We start from the raw sequence: 23,925 nt of genomic DNA, 5'->3' as shown, positions 1-23,925 counted from the left end.
AGTGTCGGTAGCGGTTAGTTCAACTGGCTAAGAATAGCACTACGGACCGCCTGTTCCAGTGGTAAGAGTCCACTAATCATGTGACCCCTAATTCAAGGTGTTATGCGGCTTACGCTTACCGTGCCTAGGAATGAATGGTTAGGGGGGTCTTATAAAATCCTAATCGCAAACCAGAGCAAAAGTACGGTGGACCTTGTGTTTCTCCGAGACGATCAGCTGCCCTTCTTCAATCTCATACTTGGGGCTGAATAAGGGCGGAATTAGGAAGATGTAATTAATTAGTTTAAATTTTCACCTATATGGTTCGCATTATGCGTTTCACACAGTGTATTCTGTGCATCCTCGCCTTTGGCGCACTCAAATCGATACCGATCTGGCTTTATTGTTAGACTTATGCAAAATGGTACAGCCCAAGTGGCGTTGGTCCAAGAACCTTACTTTCGTCAGGGGAATTTCTATCTAGGAAACCTTGTGAATCCAGTGTTTGCTACTTTCAGTAAAAATGAAATGGCAAACTCAAACTCACGTGTCATGCCTTGAGCATGTATGCTTGTCAACAACGCAATCGTTGCTACACTCATCTCTGAACTAACTACTAGAGATGTATGTGCTATCGATGCATCTGTTGGAAACCTCAACAGGAAATACGTTTATTGTTTTGAAAAAATACTTGTTTGCAGTTTTGCTACAGGGTATATTCCCAAATCCTGGCGGCAAATTACTGTGAAGTTTATTCCAAAAGTGGGTCGTGCATCGTATGAAGACGCAAAGAGTTTCAGACCTATCTGTTTGACTTCTTTTCTTTGAAATGCTTAGAACGCATTGTCGATCATCACATCCGTGATGTTCATCTGGCCAATGTGCCTCTTCATGTGAACCAACATGCTTACCAATCTGGAAAGTCCACTGCTAGGTCCACTGTGACTCTTTTACACAAAGTTGTTTACGATATCGAGTAGTCATTCGCTCAAAAGCAATCATGCTTGGGTGTTTTCTTATATATCAAGGGTGCCTTTGACAACCTGCCTTTCGATGCCATATTGGAAGCCGCACGGGCTCATGGTATATCTCCAATGATTTCCAATTGGATTCACCAAATGCTCAACAACCGACATCTCTTCTCGACATTGCGTCAAGCGGCGATTAGGAAATTGAGTGTTTGTGGATGCCCCCAAGGGGGAGTCTCATCACCACTTTTGTGGAATCTCGTAGCAGATACGCTATTGAGGCAACTCAATAATAGCGGCTTTCCTACTTATGGTTTTTCCGACGACTACCTAACATTGTTAGTCAGTATGTGCATCAGCACCCTTTTCGACCTGATGCAAAACGCTCTTCAGGTAGTTGAGGGTTATGGTGTCGCCAATATGGCATTTTGGTAAATCCGAGTAAAACATCTATTGTTCTTTTCACGGAAAAGCGAAACCGTAATGGTGTTCGACCTTTACGTCTCTTTGATTCTGAAATCAATGTGACTGAACAGGTAAAGTACGTTGAAGTCATTCTTGATTCCAAGCTTTCTTGGACACCTCATGTTGAGTTCAGAATCAAAAAAGCTTGTATGGCCTTCGGGCAATGCCGGCGAACCTTTGGTACAACTTGGGGTCTTAAACCCAAGTATATAAAATGGATTTACACAACTGTTGTTCGTCCAATATCGGCTTATGGATGTCTTGTGTGGTGGCAAAAGGGCGAAATGAGAACGGTCCAATCAAAATTAGGCCATCTTCAAAGGATGTGCTTAATGGCGATGTCTGGAGCGCTACGGTAGCGCTCGAAGTTCTCTTCGACGTTGCCCCACTACACATTCATCTCAAACAAGAAGCACTTTCTTGCACTTACCGTCTATGGGTACACGGTTTACTAGAGGAAACTCCTGTGAACCGCAGTTCAACACACACCTCGTTGTTTCCACTTTTGGTGAATTGGGACAAAGTTGTCCTTGCTCCAAGTGATCTTACAATTGCTTGTAATTTTCCAGATAGGACATTTTCCACGAAATTCCCTTCCCGGGAAGAGTGGACATCTGGATATCTGGAGAGAAGTACTTCAGACGGCATCGTATGTTACACTGATGGCTCCCTTCTCGAAGGTCGAGCAGGCGCTGGTGCTTATTCTCGCGAGCTAAGGCGGCATCAGACTTATTCACTTGGTAGACACTGCACCGTTTTTCATGCCGAAATCTTTGCCCTTATGTGCGGAGTGCAATCAGCACTTCAGCAGCACGTAATTGGCAAAGTAATATACTTTTGTTCAGATAGCCAGGCTGGTATTAAAGCATTTGCTTCGGCCAACTCTAGGTCGAAGATAGTTATCGTTTGTCGAACTCAAACCGAGGAGCTGAATTCAGCAAACGCTGTTCACCTTGTATGGGTACCTGGCCATTCTTCCATCGCTGGAAATGAATTGGCTGATGAGTTAGCTCGCACTGGAGCATCACATGACTTCATTGGCCCTGAGCCAGCTATTCCAGTATCCAAGTGTTGGGTAAAGCTTCAGATTGACACCTGGGCTGCCACTCAGCACAAACAATACTGGAATAGTTTGGAGTCATGTCGTCAAACAAAATTGTATTGTACTGAGCCATCGCCAAGGGTGGCGAAGTATCTTACCAATCTGTCAAAGCAGAATTGCAGCATTCTGGTCAAAACTTTGACAGGCCACTGCCGACTAAGCTATCACATGGCGAATATTCAGCAAGCTGATTCATTTGCCTGTGATAGCTGTGAATCCGATTATGGAACTTCGTATCATTTAATATGTAACTGTCCAGTTTTTGCGCAATTGCGTTTCTGAGTACTCGGAAAACTCTTATTAAGTGAATTTGACTTCAGAAGCCTGAATCTTCAGGACGTTCTGTTGTTCTTGCCGCGCTGTGGTAAAGAGCCATGGCTCTCTTTACGCTTTATGCGATTTAATCATTCCTAAGTAATAGCTAAACTACATCTTTGATTGCATTTTTCTATGGTCAAAAAATGGTTGAAAAAAAAAATACAAATCAATGTTTAAGAACCTCGAAGTCTAACATAGTGCTATAAAAACATACGTCTATTAAATCTCGGAAGGTGTGAAAAATGAAAACTGTCCATCCTTCTGTTCTGCTTCACCTTTATGGGTATCACAATATAACATATAATCCGTTGTTGACCCACCACCCAAAAATAAATCCCATATTCCATTGCATGATCCAGAATCAACAGTCGACTCTGACTAAATAAAAAGGATTTAAAGGTCCCGACAACAGCAGCAGTTCTCTCCCTCACCCTTCATTAGACTGATTTATGGCGTAATATCCTGGCGGCGGGCGGTGGCGTGGAGGGTAGAAGGGACCAAAAATGTGAACAGATGTGAACGATTCGCGCTTACCTATGTGTGTGCGCATACGCTCTTCAGTCGCCTACCTGGCTGGATAGGGACTATGGTATGAAAGTGAAACGACGGAACGGTTGAACGAGGCCACCGGTAACCCGCCACTCACGTACATTTATCAATTTGAACATAATTAATGCAGTCCAGATTGCCATCGTCGTCATAAACCGGAATGTGAAATTATTTACGGCAACAACCAGTGGCACCGAATATCGCACAATTTGTGGAATGTCCGTACCTCTTCGTGCATCATCAGGCTATATTTCACACATGCTAAATTTTGAGCCGTGAATGCTTGATCGTGACTGAGCCTACTGTCTACTAGAGGGGAAGCTAGGGTCAGTCAGGTCAACTTGCTACAAATCAGTTTTGTAATCAAGGTATGCTCATCTCTTGCTTGCTGTATTTTCCTCTTATAGGACGCATCTATTTTGGATAGAATTCAATCTTCGTGTGCCGTGCACCGTCATATATCACCGTATAAACTGAGTTTGATTTGATTTATTACATTTCGGCATGTCTGCCACCGAAAATACATATCGGTGCAGACCGAAATTCAGCTGCCATTGCTGATTGCTGCCGTCCCGATACAGGCAGCACTATCTAGGGGACTTGGTCCAGTGATGGATGCAGTCGTTGGTTATATGTCAAAAACTCAATGAAGAATTGAAGAAATCAATATATTGGTGAGCTCGTTGTATACTATATTCTTGCATGATATAAAGTCAAAACGGTTTGAGAAGATCACATCAGTTTTATGAGCATTAGCACACCTCCATTATTACTGGCACATCAACCCTGTACAGACCTGAGTGCGTGCGCCATAACGCGAAACGATTTCATCCCGTGTCCTAGAAATCGTACACGCACATCGCTTCCAATCTTTCAAATTCCATCCACCAACGACAAAACACCCGTAAAAACCGGTGACAAATGTAGAAACGACGGTGAGGAGAGAAATCTTCGTGTCCTCATCCAGGAAAACTTGCGCTGATTGTATCCTTCGCCGCCCGTTTCGGGTTCTCTCTCTATCCCAAAACGTGGTTGCGTAGCGTTGTTGGCTGGCTGGTGAAAAATCCTGATCCCTGCTTACATACACACAGTGCAGCATGCCAACTGCTGCGACAAACCAGGTGTCAGTTTAGTTTATTTCACCTTTTTATTGCTCTTCCGCAAGCCGCTTTTCCACTGTCCGTTGCGTTGCGTCCCTCATCCCAGGGGATTGTCACGTCGTTTGCAGTTGCTTTGGTTTTCAGGGCGGAGGTCTGGATTATTGTTTCGGCGTGTTCGGGACAAGTGCTGGCATCCTCAATAGCAGTTTGTATCAATTTATCCGTCACGATATCTGTGGCTGAGCCATTTGTATTAGTAGCTCTTGCTTGACCTTTTATATTTCATTGCATCTTGAATTAAATATATCAAAATTGTAACGTGATGCATCAAACATGGTATGAGTGATTCGTCATAACTCTGCAGGAGTTGTTCGTACTGCCACGGTGTTCCCCAGACCGTTATTATAAAATAAAAATCTCCATCCAATCGGTGCCCACCATTCGTTTTCTATGACTATCCTGCATGTCTGGGCAAAATTTGAAAAAAATCGTAGGGCTCATTTTCAAGTTACGCCCTTTTAAAGGGCGTAAAGCCCAATATTCAAAGAAAAAATTGAATAATTTAGTACTCAACCATTTTTAAATGATTTTGATGAAATATTTTCATGGAAAATTGTATTCTATTGAGTATTAGATTTGTTTAGCCTAGTTTTTGTTGAAATAATGAAGAAAATATGACGTTTTCACGAGTTGGCATAAATAAAAGTGTATTTATATGAAAATATTTGTAACTTCTCAGGTTGAAATACGTTAAGAAAAAACGTGAATGTATATAAACAAAAAGTAAATAAAGTAAATGAAGGGAAACCTCATAAAAAGAGAAACCTAGCATAACATGTGAAAAAGGCCTAAGTGCTTTTATAAACAAACATGTTTCGATCGCTGTAGGACCTAACTGCATCCACCCATGAATATCCGCATCATTAACCGATAGCCCGAAGGTTGCTCTATCTGAAAAGGGTGTTGGTGTGCATGGGTGTATCGAGATGGGTCCTATAGCGATCGAAACATGTTTGTTTGCAAAAAGCACTTAGGTCCTTTACACATGTTATGCTAGAAATGATATTATGTGTGTTTGAATGAATGGAAGAAGAGTTTTAATTGTTTTAAGCCCTTTACATAATTCTTTTATTTGCACAAAAATAAAAACAAATCAATTCTGTATGAAATCATGAACACCAATAGGTGTTGATTTATAAATTTTTAATGGCAATTACATTTAACCATGTATGTATTGTATTTGAAAACGTAATATTTTGAATAAGAATGTAGTGGAGTATTATAAATAATAATACCCACACTGAAAGCCGCTTTACGGTGATAAAGACCACAAAAATGTGTTTAAATTTACTATTGGAAAACATGATCATCACACCACAAACGCCTCCTGGCAGCGTGTTGTCCTCTTTTTATAGAAACTATGTGGACATGTGATGCAAATGAAAAGACTTAAAAAAAAAACGCTAATGCCGAAGCAAGTCTGTTTATAACCCATTTTTCAAAGGAATATCTATATATTTGCGCGGCTCATTGCAACTTAGGCGCTGTCCATAATCTGCGTAAGGTATCTGTTCCCTTAATGCTCCCTTTTTCATTGTTCTCAAAACAAGGGACTTGAAACGCTGTTAAATTTCTTATATTTATTATTTTTTTGGTAAGGAGTACGCACGATAACAAAAAAAAAACGGAATCAATCGGATTCCATGTCAACCACACCCACCCCTCCTCCCCTTGGGTCCACGCAATATTTACGAAATTTTATGGTGCATAAAACATTGATCAAGCCCTCCCCTTTCCCTCCAAGTCTACGGTTTTCAAAGACGGTACATATTTTTGGCTGTAACATTGTAGAAATTTACATGCCAGCACCATATTGAAATTATCTTCTGAGTACATAACTGTAAATCATTATTTTTGCATAAATACCAACATAGCAAACAAGCGGAATGTACAATATGTGTACAAGCATTTCCAATAGTAAATTTAAACACATTTTTGTGGTCTTTATCTCCGTAAAGCAGCTTTCAGTGTGGGTATTATTATTTATAATACATTACATTCTTATTCAAAATATTACGTTTTCAAATAAAATACATAGGGGAAATTACCTATTCTCGGCCGTTTTGTTCTCTTCGTCCTTGGGGGTTTTTTGAATCCTATTGATCTCAGAGTTGGTCTCAAATCCTTCCCAACTAAGCTGAATTATATGACCAAGTTTCATGCAATTTTGCTGACAAAAACCCCCCATGACGAAGAGAACAAACCTGCCGATAATACCCATTGTCACCCTATCTGGTTAAATGTAATTGCCATTCAAAATTTCTAAATCATCACATATTGATGTTTATGATTTCATACAGAATTGATTGTTTTTTTTTCTTGCGCAAATAAAAGAATTATGTAAAGGGCTTACAACAATTCAAACTCATTTACATTTATTCAAACACACATAATATCGTTAGCATAATTTGTGAAAAGGGCCTAAGTGTTTATTTTGCAAACAAACATGTTTCGATCGCTGTAGCCCCCATCTTGATACACCCACGCACACCAACACCCTTATCAGATAGAGCAATTTTGGGGCTATCGGTTAAGGGTGCGGATATTCGTGGGTGGATACAGTTGGGCCCTACAGCGATCGAAACACGTTTGTTTACAAAAGCACTTAGGCCTTTTCCACATGTTATGCTAGGTTTCTTTTTTTATGAGCTTCCTTTTCATTTACTTAATTTACATACATACATACATTTATTTGTTCAACATCATTAAGACAAGACATAATCAACAATAGTACGCCACAATACTCGGTTTGTGGCTGCCGCTCTCCATCCTCGGTCGCGCCCAATGCTCGCCAAGTCACGCTCCACCTGGTCCGCCCATCGTGCTCTCTGCGCTCCACGCCTTCTTGTGCCAACCGGATCCGTTGCAAACACCAGCTTTGCAGGGTTGTTGTCCGGCATTCTTGCAACATGCCCTGCCCACCGTATCCTTCCGGCTTTGGCCACCTTCTGGATGCTGGGTTCGCCGTAAAGTGCAGCGAGCTCGTGGTTCATCCTTCTCCGCCACACACCGTTCTCCTGCACGCCGCCGAAGATCGTTCTTAGCACGCGTCGCTCGAAAACTCCGAGTGCTTGTAGGTCCTCCTCGAGCATGGTCCATGTCTCGTGCCCGTAGAGGATCACCGGTCTTATTAGCGTTTTGTACATGGTGCATTTGGTGCGTGGGTGAATCTTTTTTGACCGCAGTTTCTTCTGGAGCCCGTAGTAGGCCCGACTTCCGCTGATGATGCGCCTCCGAATTTCACGGCTCACGTTGTTGTCAGCCGTCAGTAAGGATCCGAGGTAGACGAATTCCTCCACCACCTCGAAAGTATCCCCGTCTATCGTAACATTACTACCCAGACGGATCCGGTCGTGTTCGGTTCCGCCTACCAGCATGTACTTTGTTTTACTTAATTTATTTTTTGTTTATATACATTCACGTTCTCCTTAGCGTACTTCAACCTGAGAAGCTACAAATATGTTCACTGTTATTTATATCAACTCACAAAAACGTGATATTTTCTTCAATTATTTCAAATAAAACTATGCTAAACAAATCTATTACTCAATGCAATACAATTTTTCATGAAAATAATTCATCAAAATCATTTAAAAATGATTGAGTACTAAATATTTCGATTTTTTCTTTGAATATTGGGCTTTACGCCCTTTAAAAGGGCGTAACTCGAAAATGGGCCCTACGATTTTTTTCAAATTTTGCCCAGACATGCAGGATAGCCATAGAAAACGAATGGTGGGCACCGATTGGATGGAGATTTTTATTTTATAATAACGGTCTGGGGAGCACCGTGACTGCGTATTTATGTTTCACACATCTCCTGCAATCAGATGTTTGGAAATCAAGAACAAAATGTTCTGAAACAAACTATCTCAAGTTGAATTAATCTCCAGTCCAGTCCAAATCACTGCTAAACGGAGGAGAGCCTTGAAACCGGTCGATGTGGTGCATGCGTCCGTCGCCTTCTTCTCGGTACCTATGTTTATTCGTTTAGAGCTGCCGCGCCTGGTTTAGAGGACAACGAAGAATAAGAAACATACCGAAAGCGGATTCTATCCTGCGGTGATAAACCTGGTGCGTTGGATTTCGTAGGAAGGACACTTCACCACCGTGCACCATTCATATAGGTGGTACCAACGCGGTCCAATAAGGATTGCATCGGAGGATGGTGGCATTGTTTGCGGGTGCATTGCATTGGTAAGTTATAGGGTCTGAGTGCCAGTAGTAGGATAACAAAGGTATTTTGGATCCCTTTAGGAAGTGGGTGAACAATAATTGAGTTAAAAGCAATTTTGTTATTAAACATGGATGATAATTTTAGTAAACAATACGTAGAGCAACATATTTTATGTCTAAAGGAGTCAAACAGAACTCGAAATTTGATAATAAATTCAATATATGTATTATGTATATCAAAACTTCTGAAGGATTTCAGGATTTTATTTTATTTACCTGATAAAATGTAGGCGCATCAGCGAAGCTTCACACAGACTTCAACAACGTGAGTATTATACTAAAACCTCTTTTTATTTTATGCAAGTTATTTATATGCACTTTAAATTTATGCTCATGTTTTTATGCCCTACAGCACCACGGGTTCCCAACCGGTGGTCTGTGACCCCCTGGGGGGGGGGGGGGGGGGGGGGGGGCGTGAAGCCAGTCCAGGAGGGCCGCGAAAAAATGTTAAATTTTTATTCTATGTTGTGCAATTTATACCAATTTTTAATTTTGTATACCGCCATTCCAAATAGCCACACTTTGAGGAACAAAATTTCAGTATAAAACGCTTTCAGAAGATGGGGGAGGGGGGGGGGGTGTGGGGTTTGTGGTTGAGCCGAAACTGCACTCCTTACAAATTTCGAAAATTTTGTGAGATCAAACGTCTACAGGAGATCTTATGGGTGTTTTCGGGGGGTTTACAAGGGCATTGCAGAGAGCTTCAGAGGATTTCCGAAGGATTTTGGAGGAGTAACAGATACGTTTTTGAGGGTGTCGGAGGGTCTCAGATACGTGACATAGGGTCCGAGGGGATTTCGACAGATTTCAGAGGAATTTCTGGGAGAATTCCAGGAGGAATTCTAGGAGGGATTTTGGAGGAATTACTGGAAGAATCACTGGAGCAATCTCTGGAGGAATCCCTGAAGGAAATCCGGGAAGAATTCCCGGTAGACTCCCTGGAAAATTTCTGGTGGAGTTCCTGAAGAAATTGCTGGAGGAATGCTTCGTGGAATTCCTGGAGGAGTTTCAGGAGAAATGTCTGGATAAGTCCTGGAGGAATGTCAGAAGGAACTCCTGGTGGAATACCTGAAATAATTCCTGGATAAATTCGGGGAGGAATGTCTGAAGGAATCCCAGGAGGATTTACTGGAGAAATTCTTGTAGAAATTGTATTAGTAGTTCCTGAAGGAATTCCTAGAAGAATTTCCGAAGGAATTTTTGGAGAAATTTCCGAAGGAATTCTTGGAGGAATTTCCAAAGAAATCCTGGTGAAATTCTTGAAAGTATTTCTGAAGGAGTTCCTGAAGGAAATCCTGGAGGAATGCCTGGGGGAATCCCTGTAGAAATCCCTGGTGGAACTCTTGGAGGAATGCCTGGAAGTACTTCCAAAGGAGATCCTGGAGGAAATTCTAGAGAAGTTCCTTGAGAAATCTTTAGAGGAATTTCTGGAGGATTCTCTGCATAAATGTCATGAGGAATCCATAGAAAAAATCCCTGGAAGAATTCCTAAAGATTTCCTTGAAGAATCACTGGAGCATTTTCAGGAGGAATCCCGGGAGGAATTCCTGGGGGAATCTCTAGAGGAAATTCTGGAGGAATTCCTAAAGGAATCTTTAGAGGAATTTCTAGAGGAATTCCAGGTCGAATCCCTATAGGAATTCTTAGATGAACCATGGAAAAATTCTTCGGGAAATTCCTGGAAGAATCCCTTGAGGAATCCTAGGAAGAGTCCCTGAAGCAATTCCTGAGGGAATTCCGGCACGAGTTTCTGAAGAAATCCTAGACTCCTAAAAATAGTACGTAGAGAAACTCTTGGCGGAATCCCTGTAGCAGTTCCAGAAGGAATCTCAGAAGCAATCCCAAGAGTCCTTGGAGCTATTTTTAAAATAATCTTTGAAGTTGCTAGTGAAAGAATCACAGAAGGTTTTCCCGGGTGAATCCATGGAAGAATTTTTGGAGGAATTTCTGAAGAAACCCCAGGAGGAATCCCGGAAGCAATTTCATGAGGCATTCCTAAGGTAATCTCAGGAGAGCTTTCTTAGCGAATTGATGGAAGAATCTATGTATACTGTACAAAAAAATCTGAAGATACCCATGTCTGCTGTAATTTCGGAAAAAAATTAAAGGAATACTTGGATGGACTGCTGAAAAATTTATTGTACATTTTTTTAAGCAATTCCTGGATAATGTTTTGAATAATCTCTAGTTAAATTTTCTAGAAGACATTCCTGCAGAAATACTTCGAATAATTCCAGATAGAGTTAATTAAGCAATTTCTAGCCCGAGCGGAATTCTGGATGGAATATATGGAGAAAAACATCAAAAGATCTCTAGAGAAATTCATGAAACAAACCTCGAAACAAGTACTGGAACAATAACTGGTGGAACCTCTAAAGATATTCCAGGACAAATTCCCGAAGAATTGTCTGGTAAAACTCCTAGATAAATTCTTGAAGGAATCTTCGGAGGAATGGTGGAATACCAAGCAGCAAGCTATGGAAAAATTGCTGGAGGAACTATTTATTAATTATGTTATGAAACTAGAAACCAAAAATCTAAAATAGTCATTTTGATTCCTCAAAACTGCTATGCCGATTTACATACTCACTTATCGGGTACCTGTGCCGCGTAAAAGTCAACCCAAGCCAGGATTCATCCTCCCCCCCTTCCTGGATCCCCTCCAGAAATAAAATCCTTGTTACGCCAACGGCTCTCTGTGAGCTTTCTGGAAACACCTCTTAGCCCTACCATAAATGCCCATGAGCAAGCCCTGTTCTCGCAAACCAGATTTATTTATGAAAGCCCTATACTAATTTATGCACAATTTTTCATCTTTTTATGCCTTTTTAAAACTACCTATGCAAGTTTTTACTTATGCACCCCCAGCCAATGGCCTAAAAAAAAGTTTCAATGTACCCATTTTTTTACGATTTTCCTCGTTTTTTCGTATGGAAGACTATCAGGCTTGTCCGCACTGAGCGCATGAAAAGTCTGCTCAAAAACCGTCATAAATTAGAAATCTTTTCATCCCATCAGATACAAGGATGTTGAAACATCCTTAATGTCATTTCGAACTGTCAAAATCCAAACCGCAGTGCCACATGGAGCGCGCGAAGAGATTTTCACCCGGGTGAAAACACTCTAGTGAATTTTACTTTGAATGGCTCATGCGACGCTCCGGTGCGGTTTTTTTGACAGTTCGAAATGACATGTAGGATATTCCAACATCCTTCTATCTGATGCGATGAAAAGATTTCTAATTTATGACTTTTTTGATGATGTAAATCCAAAGAGCAGAATTTTCATCCGCTCAGTGCGGACAAGCCTGTGTGAAGCCGTTTGAATCCCACAATTGAACTTCTCCTAATTATTCTTATGTTATGTTGAGTGCGATGATCGTGGCAGCATATCAAAGCCTGTCCGGACAGTTGAGAGGGGGGGGGGGCTGAAGACCACTGGCGCCATACTGGTAACCCCGCTGCTTGGCACGCCCTGTACGCTTTCACCACCATGACAACACCTATTCATGATTCAAAGCACCATCATGATCCGAAAAAATGGTCTAAACAGGCATCATAGAACAAGAGTTAAATCTCTGATGCACACTTTGTCTAGCTATACAATCTCCGTTAAGGAGAAGTGAAGAAGTATGAGCGGGAAGCTGCGCACGCAACTCCAGCGTGGGAGGTTCGGGCTATCAATCAAACAAGGCTGAGCAGCAGCTTGGCAAGATCATCGACTTTACGTCCACGAAACCCAACATTAGTAAAGACCTGAAAACGGCCCTGTTGCGACTACATAAGTCAATGGACGATGCCAAGCATATGATCACGTAAGACTCGTGAAGACTGCAGCAGCGGTGGAGCCGATGAAAGTAAAGGTTACGAAGTCTACCAAGACGGTGGTCGCGGGTGAAGGCAGCCGCGAGGTGAAGAACTGTTTGGTGGTGCCCGCAAGGCCAGAAGGATACTAACCTCGGAGGTTGGTAGTAATTCCGGCAAGGTGTCGCGGAAAGCTGGTAAGGGTGGGCATCAAAAAGCTGGCCCATTCCGGAAGGATGGGAACTAAGGATTGTGACCGTTGGTAGGCCCTTAGCAACCACAGAGTAGGGCGAACCAAGGGGAGGACCCTCCCTTGGACGAAGGTCGAACGGAAGAAGAAAAATATAAAGGTCGAGGAAGCTAGAGACGTCAAACCAAGGCGTAAAAGAGTAGGTGCCAAGCGCGAGAAAGGCGACGCTCTCGTCATCCATACCGAACAGTCGAAGTACTCGGATGTCTTGAAGGCGATGCGAATGGATCTGGGAGTCGACATGCGCAGTATCAGATGTACTCGTACGGGTGAGATGATCCTAGAGCTGAAGCGCGATAAGGAGCGCAAGGGCATCTCCTACAAAAGTTTGGCAGAAGAGATCCTTGGCGAAAGGGAAAGGGTCTTACAGCGGAGGCGACTCTGAAGGGAAAGATCTTAGATGAGACCACCAAAGCGGAAGAGATAGTCACGGCACAGTGTAAGGTGCTCCGCAGCCGTTCGGCTACGAAAGGGCCCGGCAGGGACACAGATAGTCTTGGTACAGCTACCAGTGGCGGATGAAAACAAGTCCGCTAAAGCAGGGAAGCTGAAGGTGGGCTGGTCAGTGTGCCAACTGACCTTGCATGAGCCACCGGAGGTTTGCTTCAGGTGTCTGCAACCAGGACACAAGTCATGGGACTGCAAAGGCCCTAACAGGAGCAAACTGTGTAGGAGATGCTAAGCCGAAGGCCATAAGGCACAAGGCTAAGCAAGTCCACCCATTTGTCTAATCTGAACCGTGAAATCCATAAACAACAGGCATACAACGGGTGATCCAAAGTGTCCGGCCTTCAAGAAAGCCGTAGAGAACAAATCACAGTGCAGGTATCGCAGCTGAACCTGAACCACTGTGAAGCGGCTCGGCAACTGCTTTGTCAGGCAGTTTCTGAGTGGGGGACGGATATCGCTATCATAGCGGACCCATACCTGTGAATGCCGGGCAACTCACTGGAACAATCCGTTCCCCGCCATCTTAGCAAACTGCAGTAGAATCACTTGGCATAATACGGAACCTTACGGTGATGGCGACTTGCTCCGCCAACAGTCCACTCGTCAATGAGGCAGCATCACACTGTCGACGACCCCGTCATGGTGCTGGCTGTCACTGATGCTTGCTAGGGGAAATACACGCATGGGGAATGCTACTCAGCTTTGTTCATACCCCACATTCTCCCTCTTCTCCGAAAAAAAAAGTTTTCTTACTAACAGGCTTGTTATTTTTACGCTCAAACCCTCAATTTCGTTCTCTTCATCCTTATGGCACCAATGCAACAAGATACACTTCAAGATACAAGAATTAAGACGAATGGCCACATTTACTTTTTTGTTTAGTAAACGCACTTTTGGTAATATCGAACCTATATCATTTGATTGATAACTTGCAATGCTAACCGATCATCTATGGGGTTTTGCCGAGCTCCAATGAAAATAACTACAACATACGCAGTTGGGTGATGCGTCTTCTCTCCTTCAAGCGCACGTCTCGTTATGTAGCCAGCCCTGTTTTTCTGTCACTCAAATCAATCGTTATTCACGATTGCGAAAATTCGACGCATTCAACGAAAACGAACATATTTTGTAAGAATGATTTGTCAAAAAAGAAAAAAAAACAAGAGATTAACGAATTTGAGATTTATCAGACTAAAGATTCCGAATATCATACAACTCCATTTTCAATGTTTCAATGTGATGGTACAGATGGACCATATATAACACACAAATGTCCTTCATTATACGAAAATAGATTCTACAAAACGAGTTCGAAAGAGGTTCTACAACATATTTTCAGTAGATATGTTTTCATTGCGTACTTCGAATTTTAAACGGTTTTACGATATGCAATTTTTATGGGAGGTTTTCATTACACGTCCCTGCATTTTCCTCATGCACAGCTTTCGGCAGTTATCATGCAACGCCATTTCCTTAGACGGGTTTCTTTACACATCGCTGCATTTTCCTGATGCAAACAATTTTCGGCAGTTTTTCAATAACGCCATTTCCTTGGACGGATTTTATTTCACGTCCCTGTATTTTCCTTATGCAGAAAAATTTTCGGTGGTTATCCAACAACGCCTTTATCTTGGACGGTTTTCACTACACGTCCCTGCATTTTCTTTATGCAGAAAAATTTTCGGCGGTTCGACACGCCATTAATTTGCCCAACCAAAAACCCGAGCAAAAACCAACCCAACCAACCAACGCCGCGAGTATTTTACGGCAACATTCACAATAGTCAAACACCTCTACCATCATGCACATCCACCTGTTTGCATTTACCGTTCAACCGAGCGACAACACGAGCATGTACGATCCGAGGAATCGACGAAAGCGCGACCATCCATGCCGAGCAAGAACATGAAGAAACATGCATGCAATCATCGACCGACCAACCACCTATCCACAGCGTGCTACCAGTCGACAACAAAAATCAACCACGTCACCGCGCCTTTGTTCATGTGTTTGTGCTAGAACCAAGGCAAAAACAGAACGCGGTTGCAAAAACAAAAACTTTCCGCGCTCTAGCTTTCGTCAGGAACCGCAGAATTGCAACACCCACTTCACTGTGTTTGCAGCACCACCACACACTTCACACACCAAAACGATTTGTTTTCTCTCACTGTTTTTATGCCAAGTGATTCTACCTATTTTATGATTAACTTGTTATTGATTATGATGCACTCCTGGCAGGATCGCCAATGTGAATGCCGGGCAACTCACTGGAACAATCCGTTCCCCGCCAATCTTAGCAAACTGCAGTAGAATCACTTGGCATAATACGGAACCTCACGGTGATGGCGACTTGCTCCGCCAACAGTCCACTCGTCAATGAGGCAGCATTACACTGTCGACGACCCCGTCATGGTGCTGGCTGTCACTGATGCTTGCTAGGGGAAATACACGCATGGGGAATGCTACTCAGCTTTGTTCATACCCCACAATACCGAATACCCGCCGGCAACAGAAATTGGGTCGCGGTCGGATCTAGAAAAATGGCAGCGACGACGGGTAAATACCCCGTCCAGGAGTTGGTGTCTACTACCTCTGAGGACTTCGTGGTTACCAAAGTCACCGGGGTCTTCTTCTGCAGCTGTTATGCGCCTCCGCGGTGTTCGATCGTGCAGTTCACGCAGATACAGGACTGTTTGACGACCGTACTGACAGGGCGAAGGCCGGGGGTAATAGCGGGTGACTTCAATAGTTGAGCCGGGGAATGGGGTAGCCGTTTAACGAACCAGTTGGGTCAGATCCTGCTAGAGACACTGACCATACTAGATGTCGACCTGGCTAATGTTGGTACCAAAAGTACCTATAGCTGGAACGACGTGGAGTCGACATTACTTTTTATAGTCCTGGCCTAACAAGTAGTTCGAAATGGAGAGTAGACGAATACTACATTCACAGGGATCACCTGGCGGTTCGCTACAGTATCAACCGCAACAACAGCAGACAGCGGGTAGATGAAGATGCGGTTTGACCAAGGCCAAGGACTCCCAGGTGGAACACATCATACTAAAATTGAACTATAGATGAAGAAAATATCACCAAATCACTTTTCCATGTTTTACGAAAGGGAGCCCAAACTTTTAGCTGTACATCATATTGAGGGGTGACCCCAAACTTTTGGAGGATGACATCAAAAGTTAATTTACTTAATAACTTTTTTCCTAGATGTTTTATCAAGGATCGGCGAAAAGCTGTTGAAAGCTAATAGAAAATAGGTTATGCAAAGGGTTTTGCAAGGGTTTTGAAATCAAAAGCAAATTGGCGGAGACAAAAATTACATGTTTTTGAGGGGGTGACCCCAAACTTTTGATCGGGAATGCAGTCCAGCATCTGCGTGAACTGCTCGATCGATCACCGCGGAGGTGCATAACGGCTACAGAAGAAGAGCCCGTTTACTGTGGCGACCGCGAAGCCCTCGTAAGTAGTAGACAGCAACTCCTGGACGAGGTATTGACCCGTCGTCCTTATCGCCATTTTTCCAACAAGTAATATTTCTATAAGTGTAACATCAATTCAGGAAAACATATTCCGTATGTTCTACATCAACCAAAGCGGCTCTATCAAAAACGATCAGGTTGCATTTAAGCCATAGGTTTGCATGTTTAACACCTATATGCTGAACAACTTGAAACGGCACGTATATGGGAAAACAACAGGAAAAACTATCCCCTTATCTAGATGAAATAATAATTTATTTATTCATCGATGTTATCACAGTAATACGCTGGTTTCCCCCCGTCGTCGTGTCGTCGTCATGCTTCTACCATGTCTTTCACGGTACACCTCCTGCCGAATGTTTGTGATTTTTTTCCGTTGTTTTCCATTTGGTTGTCCTTCCACTTTAGTTCGAAATGCACTGAGTCAACAAAGGGAAAATTCCCACGATTCCATCCAGTCCGTTCGTCAGTTCATCGGAACCGAAGGGGGAAACACACAATTAATGACCGATAAAAACTATGTCGTTGTTGGTTTTGGATTGCCAAAATTTGTCTCGTAGACGAGTTCAAATTCACTTTTCAGCCTTGTTCTTGATTGGAATGACGCATATTTCACCCTTAAGGCAAAGGCGCCGGCGGCCCTTGGCAGTGCAGCACAACAATGGAGAAAGTGATCGATTCAATTGAAAGAATTCCTCTATTCAATTGAATTAAGCTCTTCGTTTCGCAGAAAGGCGCACAAAAAAATATGTCATCCAAATTGGTTGCGCAATTAACCGGAATTGGATTACCGAACAGCGCCGCCGATACCAGTTAGAGGAGGAACAATAATGGAACGCCGAGCTAATGTTTTCGCATCGATTTACAAGAATTTTCACCAAAAAAGAGGGGTGTGACAATAACCCATTGTGATGGGATTGCTTTAAAATGATCTAGGTGATTTCAGCAAAGTGCAGGTCAATTCAGTTCATCTCGTTAAGCTATGTATTTTTAAATTGGTAAGAGCAAAGGGATTTAAGGTCCTATGGAATTGTAGAACAAAATCACAGACATACAGACTAACTCTGTCGAAATTTACATCCATTTTTTTTTCTAATTTAGATCAAAATAACGTAGGTCAACATCACAGAGCCGGAGAAGTGCGCTTGTGATTTGGATGTTTCAAATTTCACCAAAGGAAGGATTTTAAAGAAAACCGCTGTAGATATCTGTTTCCCTCGATCTCAGGTTTAACTCGAATGCTTTACTACACGAATAACTAAATTTGCTTATTTAGGTTTATTTTACCCAAAAGTAGGTATTTCTTTTATATTTACTACTCAAAATTAGATTGTTTTTCCTAGTCTTAATTGAAGCAATCCCAAAAATTTTCCTAGTACGATTTCTTGGACGGACTATTGCAGAATTCAAATAAATTGTGAATTTCTGGCAGTTTTTCATTGTTTAATGAATAATGGGAAGGTATGATTATTTGTTAGCTTTGTACAACTCAATCGAAAAAATCATGTTCTCCGGTAGAGCAGGTGGTAAACCTGATTAAGTAAAGATTTTTTTTGTGAATATGCAGTATTTTGTCAATTTATGTTAGGAAAGTAAATCACTATTAACTATGGGGATGATACAAAAATTATGTCACACAAAAATCGACCTTTTCAACCCCCCTCTCCCTGTGCCACACTTTTTGTAAGGGACCTCACAATATTTTGTATGGGTCGTCACGTTCTGCAAAATACCCCCTTCTCCATAAAAACGTGACATAATTTGTGCATGGCCCCTTGGATTCTTTCGGAGTGATGTTGGGGCAGCAGGGACGGAAGTCCTGGGGCCTGACGCACCCTCCCGCTTGCGAGTCAACCACGTAGTTGCCGGCTAAGAATAGGACTACTAACCCCGGGTGTTAAGCGACCCGTGCCGAGGAATGAGTGATCGAGGGGGTGAAAAAGATGCTCGATCTTTAACGGAGCCTGTGGGGTACCTGGGCACCCCCCACAGTAAGCTGTCCTTTACCGCGTTAATGCAGGGCTCTAGCGTGGTGGACATTCTTTCCCGTGCAACTCGTGGGAATAAAATATGAGCAAAAATTCGAAAAATCTAAACTAGGTGGAAGTAGTGGTGCGATCAACCCCTTCGCAAGAAGAGGATTGATGAGGTCTCCGACAAGGAGAAGTGAGGAGTTAGGTGCTGGAAGCTGCTTACGTAGCCCAAACGTGGGAGCTCCTGTCCACTCCACGGCAAGCCAGCCGGTGGAGGTCATGGACGGAGCGTGGTTGCTGAGGGCCGTCAGCCAAGAAGTAGGAAAAGGACGGCTCGCATTAGAGGTAGCTGAGCAGCAGCTTGGCAAAATCATCGACTTTGCGACAACTAAGTCGAATGTAAGCAAGGACCTGAAAACGGCCTTGCTTAGACTTAGAGTGTCTGTCGATGAGGCCAAACAGGAGCACGCGGTCGCGTTGCTGGCTGCTGCAGCGGCGGAACCCGCAAAGGAGAATGCGTCGAAGTTTACACAAACGGAGGCCTTCTCCTTCGCAGGTAGTCCGAAGAGTGTGGAAGCGAATGCTCGTGACAAGCGTACGCAGAAGCGGGCAAGGCAGCCGTCAGGTGAGGAGCTGTCTGGCGGCGCCCGCAAGGCCAGGCGTATGATAACCCCTAAAGTCGGCAATAACGCCGGAAAGTCGGACCCCAGCCAGGGTTCCCGGAAAGCTGGGAAGGGTGGGCCTGAAAAGGCTGGCCCGTCCCGGAACGATGGGAATAAGGGGCTGCGACCACTGGTGGGCCCTCAGCAGCCACAGAGCAGGGCGATCCAAGGAGAGGACCCTCCTTGGACAAAGGTAGAGCGGAAGAGGAAGAAGAAGGTGAATCCGCAGGTAGAAGTGCAGGACGCCAAGCCAAGGAGTAGGAGGGCAGGTGCCAGGCGCGAGAAAGGCGACGCTATCGTCATCAAGACGGAACAGTCCAAGTACTCGGACGTCTTGAAGACGAGGCGAAGCGACGCCAAGCTTGAGGGTCTTGGAGCCGACGTACGCAGTATTAGACGTTAGCTGAAGCGCCAGAAGGAACACAAGGGCGCCGCCTACAAGAGGCTGGCAGAAGAGGTCCTTGGTGAGGGCTCTGACACATGAGGTGACTCTGAAGGTCAAAGACATTGACGAGATCACCGAAGTGGAATAGCTCGTCACGGCACTGCGGCAACAGTGCGATATGCAGGTGGCCGCCGCAGCCGTTAAGCTACGGAGAGGGCCAGCAGGGACACAGATAGCTTTGGTTCAGCTACCTGTGGCGGATGTTAAAAAGTCCGTTAAAGTAGGGAGTATAAAGGTGAGCTGCTGGTGTGTATGTCACCTGACATTCCACGAGCCACCAGAGGTTTGCTTCAGGTGTCTGGAACCAGGACACAAGTCGTGGGACTGCAAAGGCCCCGACAGGCGCAAACTGTGTAGGCGATGCGGCGCTGAAGGTCATAAGGCCCAAAGCTGCACGAGTCCGTCCATCTGCATGATCTGTACCGGGAAAACCTCGAAAAACAGACATCCAGGGTGGTCCAGGGTGCCCGGCCTTTAAGGAAGCCGCAGTGAACAACAAATCACAGTGCAGGTAACGCAGCTGAACCTGAACCACTGTGATGCGGCTCAGCAACTGCTTTGTCAGGCGGTTTCTGAGTGGGAGACGGATATCGCCATCATTTTGGACCCATACCGAGTACCCGCCGGCAACGGCAACTGGGCCTCGGATGGGACCAGGAAAATGGCGGCGATATGGACGACGGGTAAATACCCCGTGCAGGAGTTGGTGTCTATTACTTACGAGGGCTTCGTGGTCGCCAAAGTGAACGGGGTCTTCTTCTGTAGTTGTTATGTGCCTCCGCAGTGGCCGATCGAGCGGTTCACGCAAATGCTGGACCGCTTAACGACCGTGATAACAGGGCGAAGGCCGGTGGTAATAGCAGGTGACTTCAATGCCTGGGCTGTGGAATGGGGAAGCCGTTTCACGAACCAGCGGGGTAAGATCCTGCTAGAAACACTGGCCATCTTAGATGTCGACTTGGCTAACGTCGGTACCAAGAGTACCTATAGTCGAAACGGAGCGGAGTCAATTATTGACGTGATCTTTTGCAGTCCTGGCCTAACAAGTAGTCCGAACTGGTGAGTAGATGATGGCTACACTCACAGCGACCACCTGGCGGTTCACTACAGTATCGACTACAACAACAGCAGACAGCGGATAGAAGAAGAGGCGGCTAGGCCAAGGCCAAGCCCTCGTAGTTGGAAGACATCATACTTCAACGAAGAGGTATTTAGGGAAGCGCTCCGCCGTGAGCGAAACTTAATCGGTTTAGACGGCGACGAGCTGGTAGCGATGCTTTCACGTGCGTGTGATGCGACCATGCCTAGACGAGTCCACCCTAGAAATGGGAGGCCACCGGCTTACTGGTGGACCGACGCGATTGCGGACCTGCGCCGCGCCTGCCTACGGGCTAGGCGGCGGATGCAGCAAGCACGATCAGAGGAAGAGCGAAACGAACGGCGGGTGGTGTTCGCCGCTGCAAAAGCCGCGCTCAAGACCGAGATAAGAGCAAACAAAAAGGCCTGCTTTGAGGGTCTCTGTCAGAGTGCCAATACGAACCCGTGGGGTGACGCCTACAGGATCGTTATGGCCAAGACGAGAGATGTGATGGCTCCTACAGAGCAATCTCCAGAGATGTTGGAGGGGATCATTGGAGGACTTTTTCCGCGTCATGATCCTAGTCCTTGGCCTCCTTTCGTAGGACAGCCGGGGACTGGGGCTGGCGATGAGGAGAGGGTCACCGATGTGGAACTTGCGGGGATAGCTAAGTCCCTTAGCGTAGGTAAGGCCCCAGGTCCGGAAGGATTTCTGAACCTGGCCTTAAAAGTAGCTATTGCAGAGGCTCCCGAGATGTTCAGGTCTGCTATGCAGAAATGCCTGGACGAGGGAGTTTTCCCAGAAGCTTGGAAGAGGCAGAGCCTGGTACTATTGCCAAAGGCGGGGAAACCACCCGGAGACCCGTCGGCATATAGACCAATATGCTAGATTGACACGGCGGGGAAGGTGCTCGAAAAGATCTTCCTCAATAGAATGCTGTGGTTCACTGAGGGCGTAAATGGTCTTTCGAGCAACCAGTATGGCTTCCGGAAGGGGAGGTCCACCGTAGACGCTATCTTGTCGGTTACAAAAACCGCCGAGAAAGCACTCGAGCCTAAGAGGAGGGGAATTCGCTTCCGCGGGGTAGTGACTCTGGATGTAAGGAACGCATTTAATAGCGCCAGTTGGGCTGCTATTGCCGATGCGCTCTTGCGTCTGGGGATACCGGAGTACTTGTACAAGATTCTCGGAAGCTACTTCCAGAATCGCGTACTAGTTTACGACACGGAGGTGGGTCGGAAGTGCTTTCACATAACCTCAGGAGTCTCGCAAGGTTCCATCCTGGGTCCGGTGTTATGGAATGTCATGTACGACGAGGTGTTGAGGTTAGAGTATCCAGTGGGAGTGGTGATTGTCGGATTTGCCGACGATATTACGCTCGAAGTCTACGGTGAAACGATCGAGGAGGTAAAGTTGACTACCAACCACTCCATCAAGGTTGTGGAGACTTGGATGTGATCCAGGAAACTGGAGCTAGCTCACCACAAGACAGAGGTGACGATTGTTAACAACATGCAGTCGGCGCAGCAGACGGAGATCAGTGTAGGAGAGTGCACTATCCTGTCAAAGCGCTCTGTCAAACACTTGGGCGTGATGATCGACGATAAGCTTACCTTCGGTAGCCACGTCGATTATGCCTGTAAAAGAGCCTCCACAGCTATTGCGGCACTGTCCCGGATGATGTCCAATAGCTCAGCGGTGTACGCCAGTAAGGCTAGTGTTGCTACGTCCATACTTAGGTATGTCGGCCCGGCGTGGGGTACCGCGCTAAGTACTGAATGCTACCGACGGAAGCTGGAAAGTACTTACAGGCTTATGTGTCTGAGGGTTGCGAGCACGTACCGTACCGTGTCACACGACGCTCTCTGCGTCATTACTGGTATGGTGCCTATCAGCATTCTTATCAGTGAGGACATGGAGTGCTTCGAAATGCGCGGCACAAGAGGCATACGCAGGACTGCCAGGATGGCCTCTATGGTCAAATGGCAGCGTGCGTGGTACAGTTCCACCAAAGGAAGGTGGACCCATAGGTTGATACCGAGGGTAGATAGTTGGATTAATAGGCGCCATGGGGAAGTTACATTCCACCTGACACAGGTCCTTACATGTCATGGTTGCTTCCGACAGTATCTACACCGTTTCGGGCATGCGGATTCTCCCGAATGCCCAGTGTGCAATGGTTTAGAGGAAACGGCGGAACACGTTTTGTTCGTGTGTCCGCGTTTTCGCACAATGCGTGACCGCATGCTTGCCCTCATGCGGGGAGGACACAACTCCGGACAACTTGGTCCAGAGGATGTGTAGGGATGAGGTTAGCTGGAATGCCGTTTCAACGGTTATCACCCATATCGTCTGGGAGCTACAGAGGAGGTGGCGCGTGGACTTGGAGAATGGCTAGTCCAGATGCAGTGAAAGAGATGGTCCAGGGGTTCGAAGTCGGTTTCGTAGGTCATACCGGTGCCCTGCGGTCGAGATCGACCCTTACAGCGATTAAGTGGCCGCGGAGAGGAAGTCCCGGTAGCGGTGCTGTCGTGGCGTCGGTCTACTGGGTTGGATCCGAGCCCGCGGTTGGAAAGGGGTCCCCGGCAAGGGTCGGGGTAGGTGAGACCCTGCTGTCTGCAACCTACGGATGCATCTGATAGGGCCTGAAGGGTAGTGATACCCTTCCTTTGCGGGCAGGTCAGATCGGGTTGCATGTGGGCATCAGTTCTTGATGTCCGCTCAGCAGTAGGGCGCGGGCGGGGTTGACCCAGCCCGCCTTCCGAGGACAAAGGGAGTGGCGAGGACCACTCGGGAAACTGACTAAGCGGCAGCATGCTACCGTGATGGACTCGCCAGAGCGAGTCATCGATGTTCGTTGCTGCTAGGCTTAGCTGCCTTGAGGGTGCGATATGCACTAGCCCCTCTCTGAAGCAATACCTTCATAGTGGTTCCGGAGAGACGTAGGGTTTGGCGACCAAAGGAATGTGTTTTAGTGGGTCGAGGAGATGGTAGTC

Source organism: Aedes albopictus, chromosome 2 (assembly GCF_035046485.1).
Source record: "Aedes albopictus strain Foshan chromosome 2, AalbF5, whole genome shotgun sequence".
In the NCBI taxonomy this organism is placed as follows: domain Eukaryota; kingdom Metazoa; phylum Arthropoda; class Insecta; order Diptera; family Culicidae; genus Aedes; species Aedes albopictus.
Note: the sequence above shows the minus strand (reverse complement) of the source record.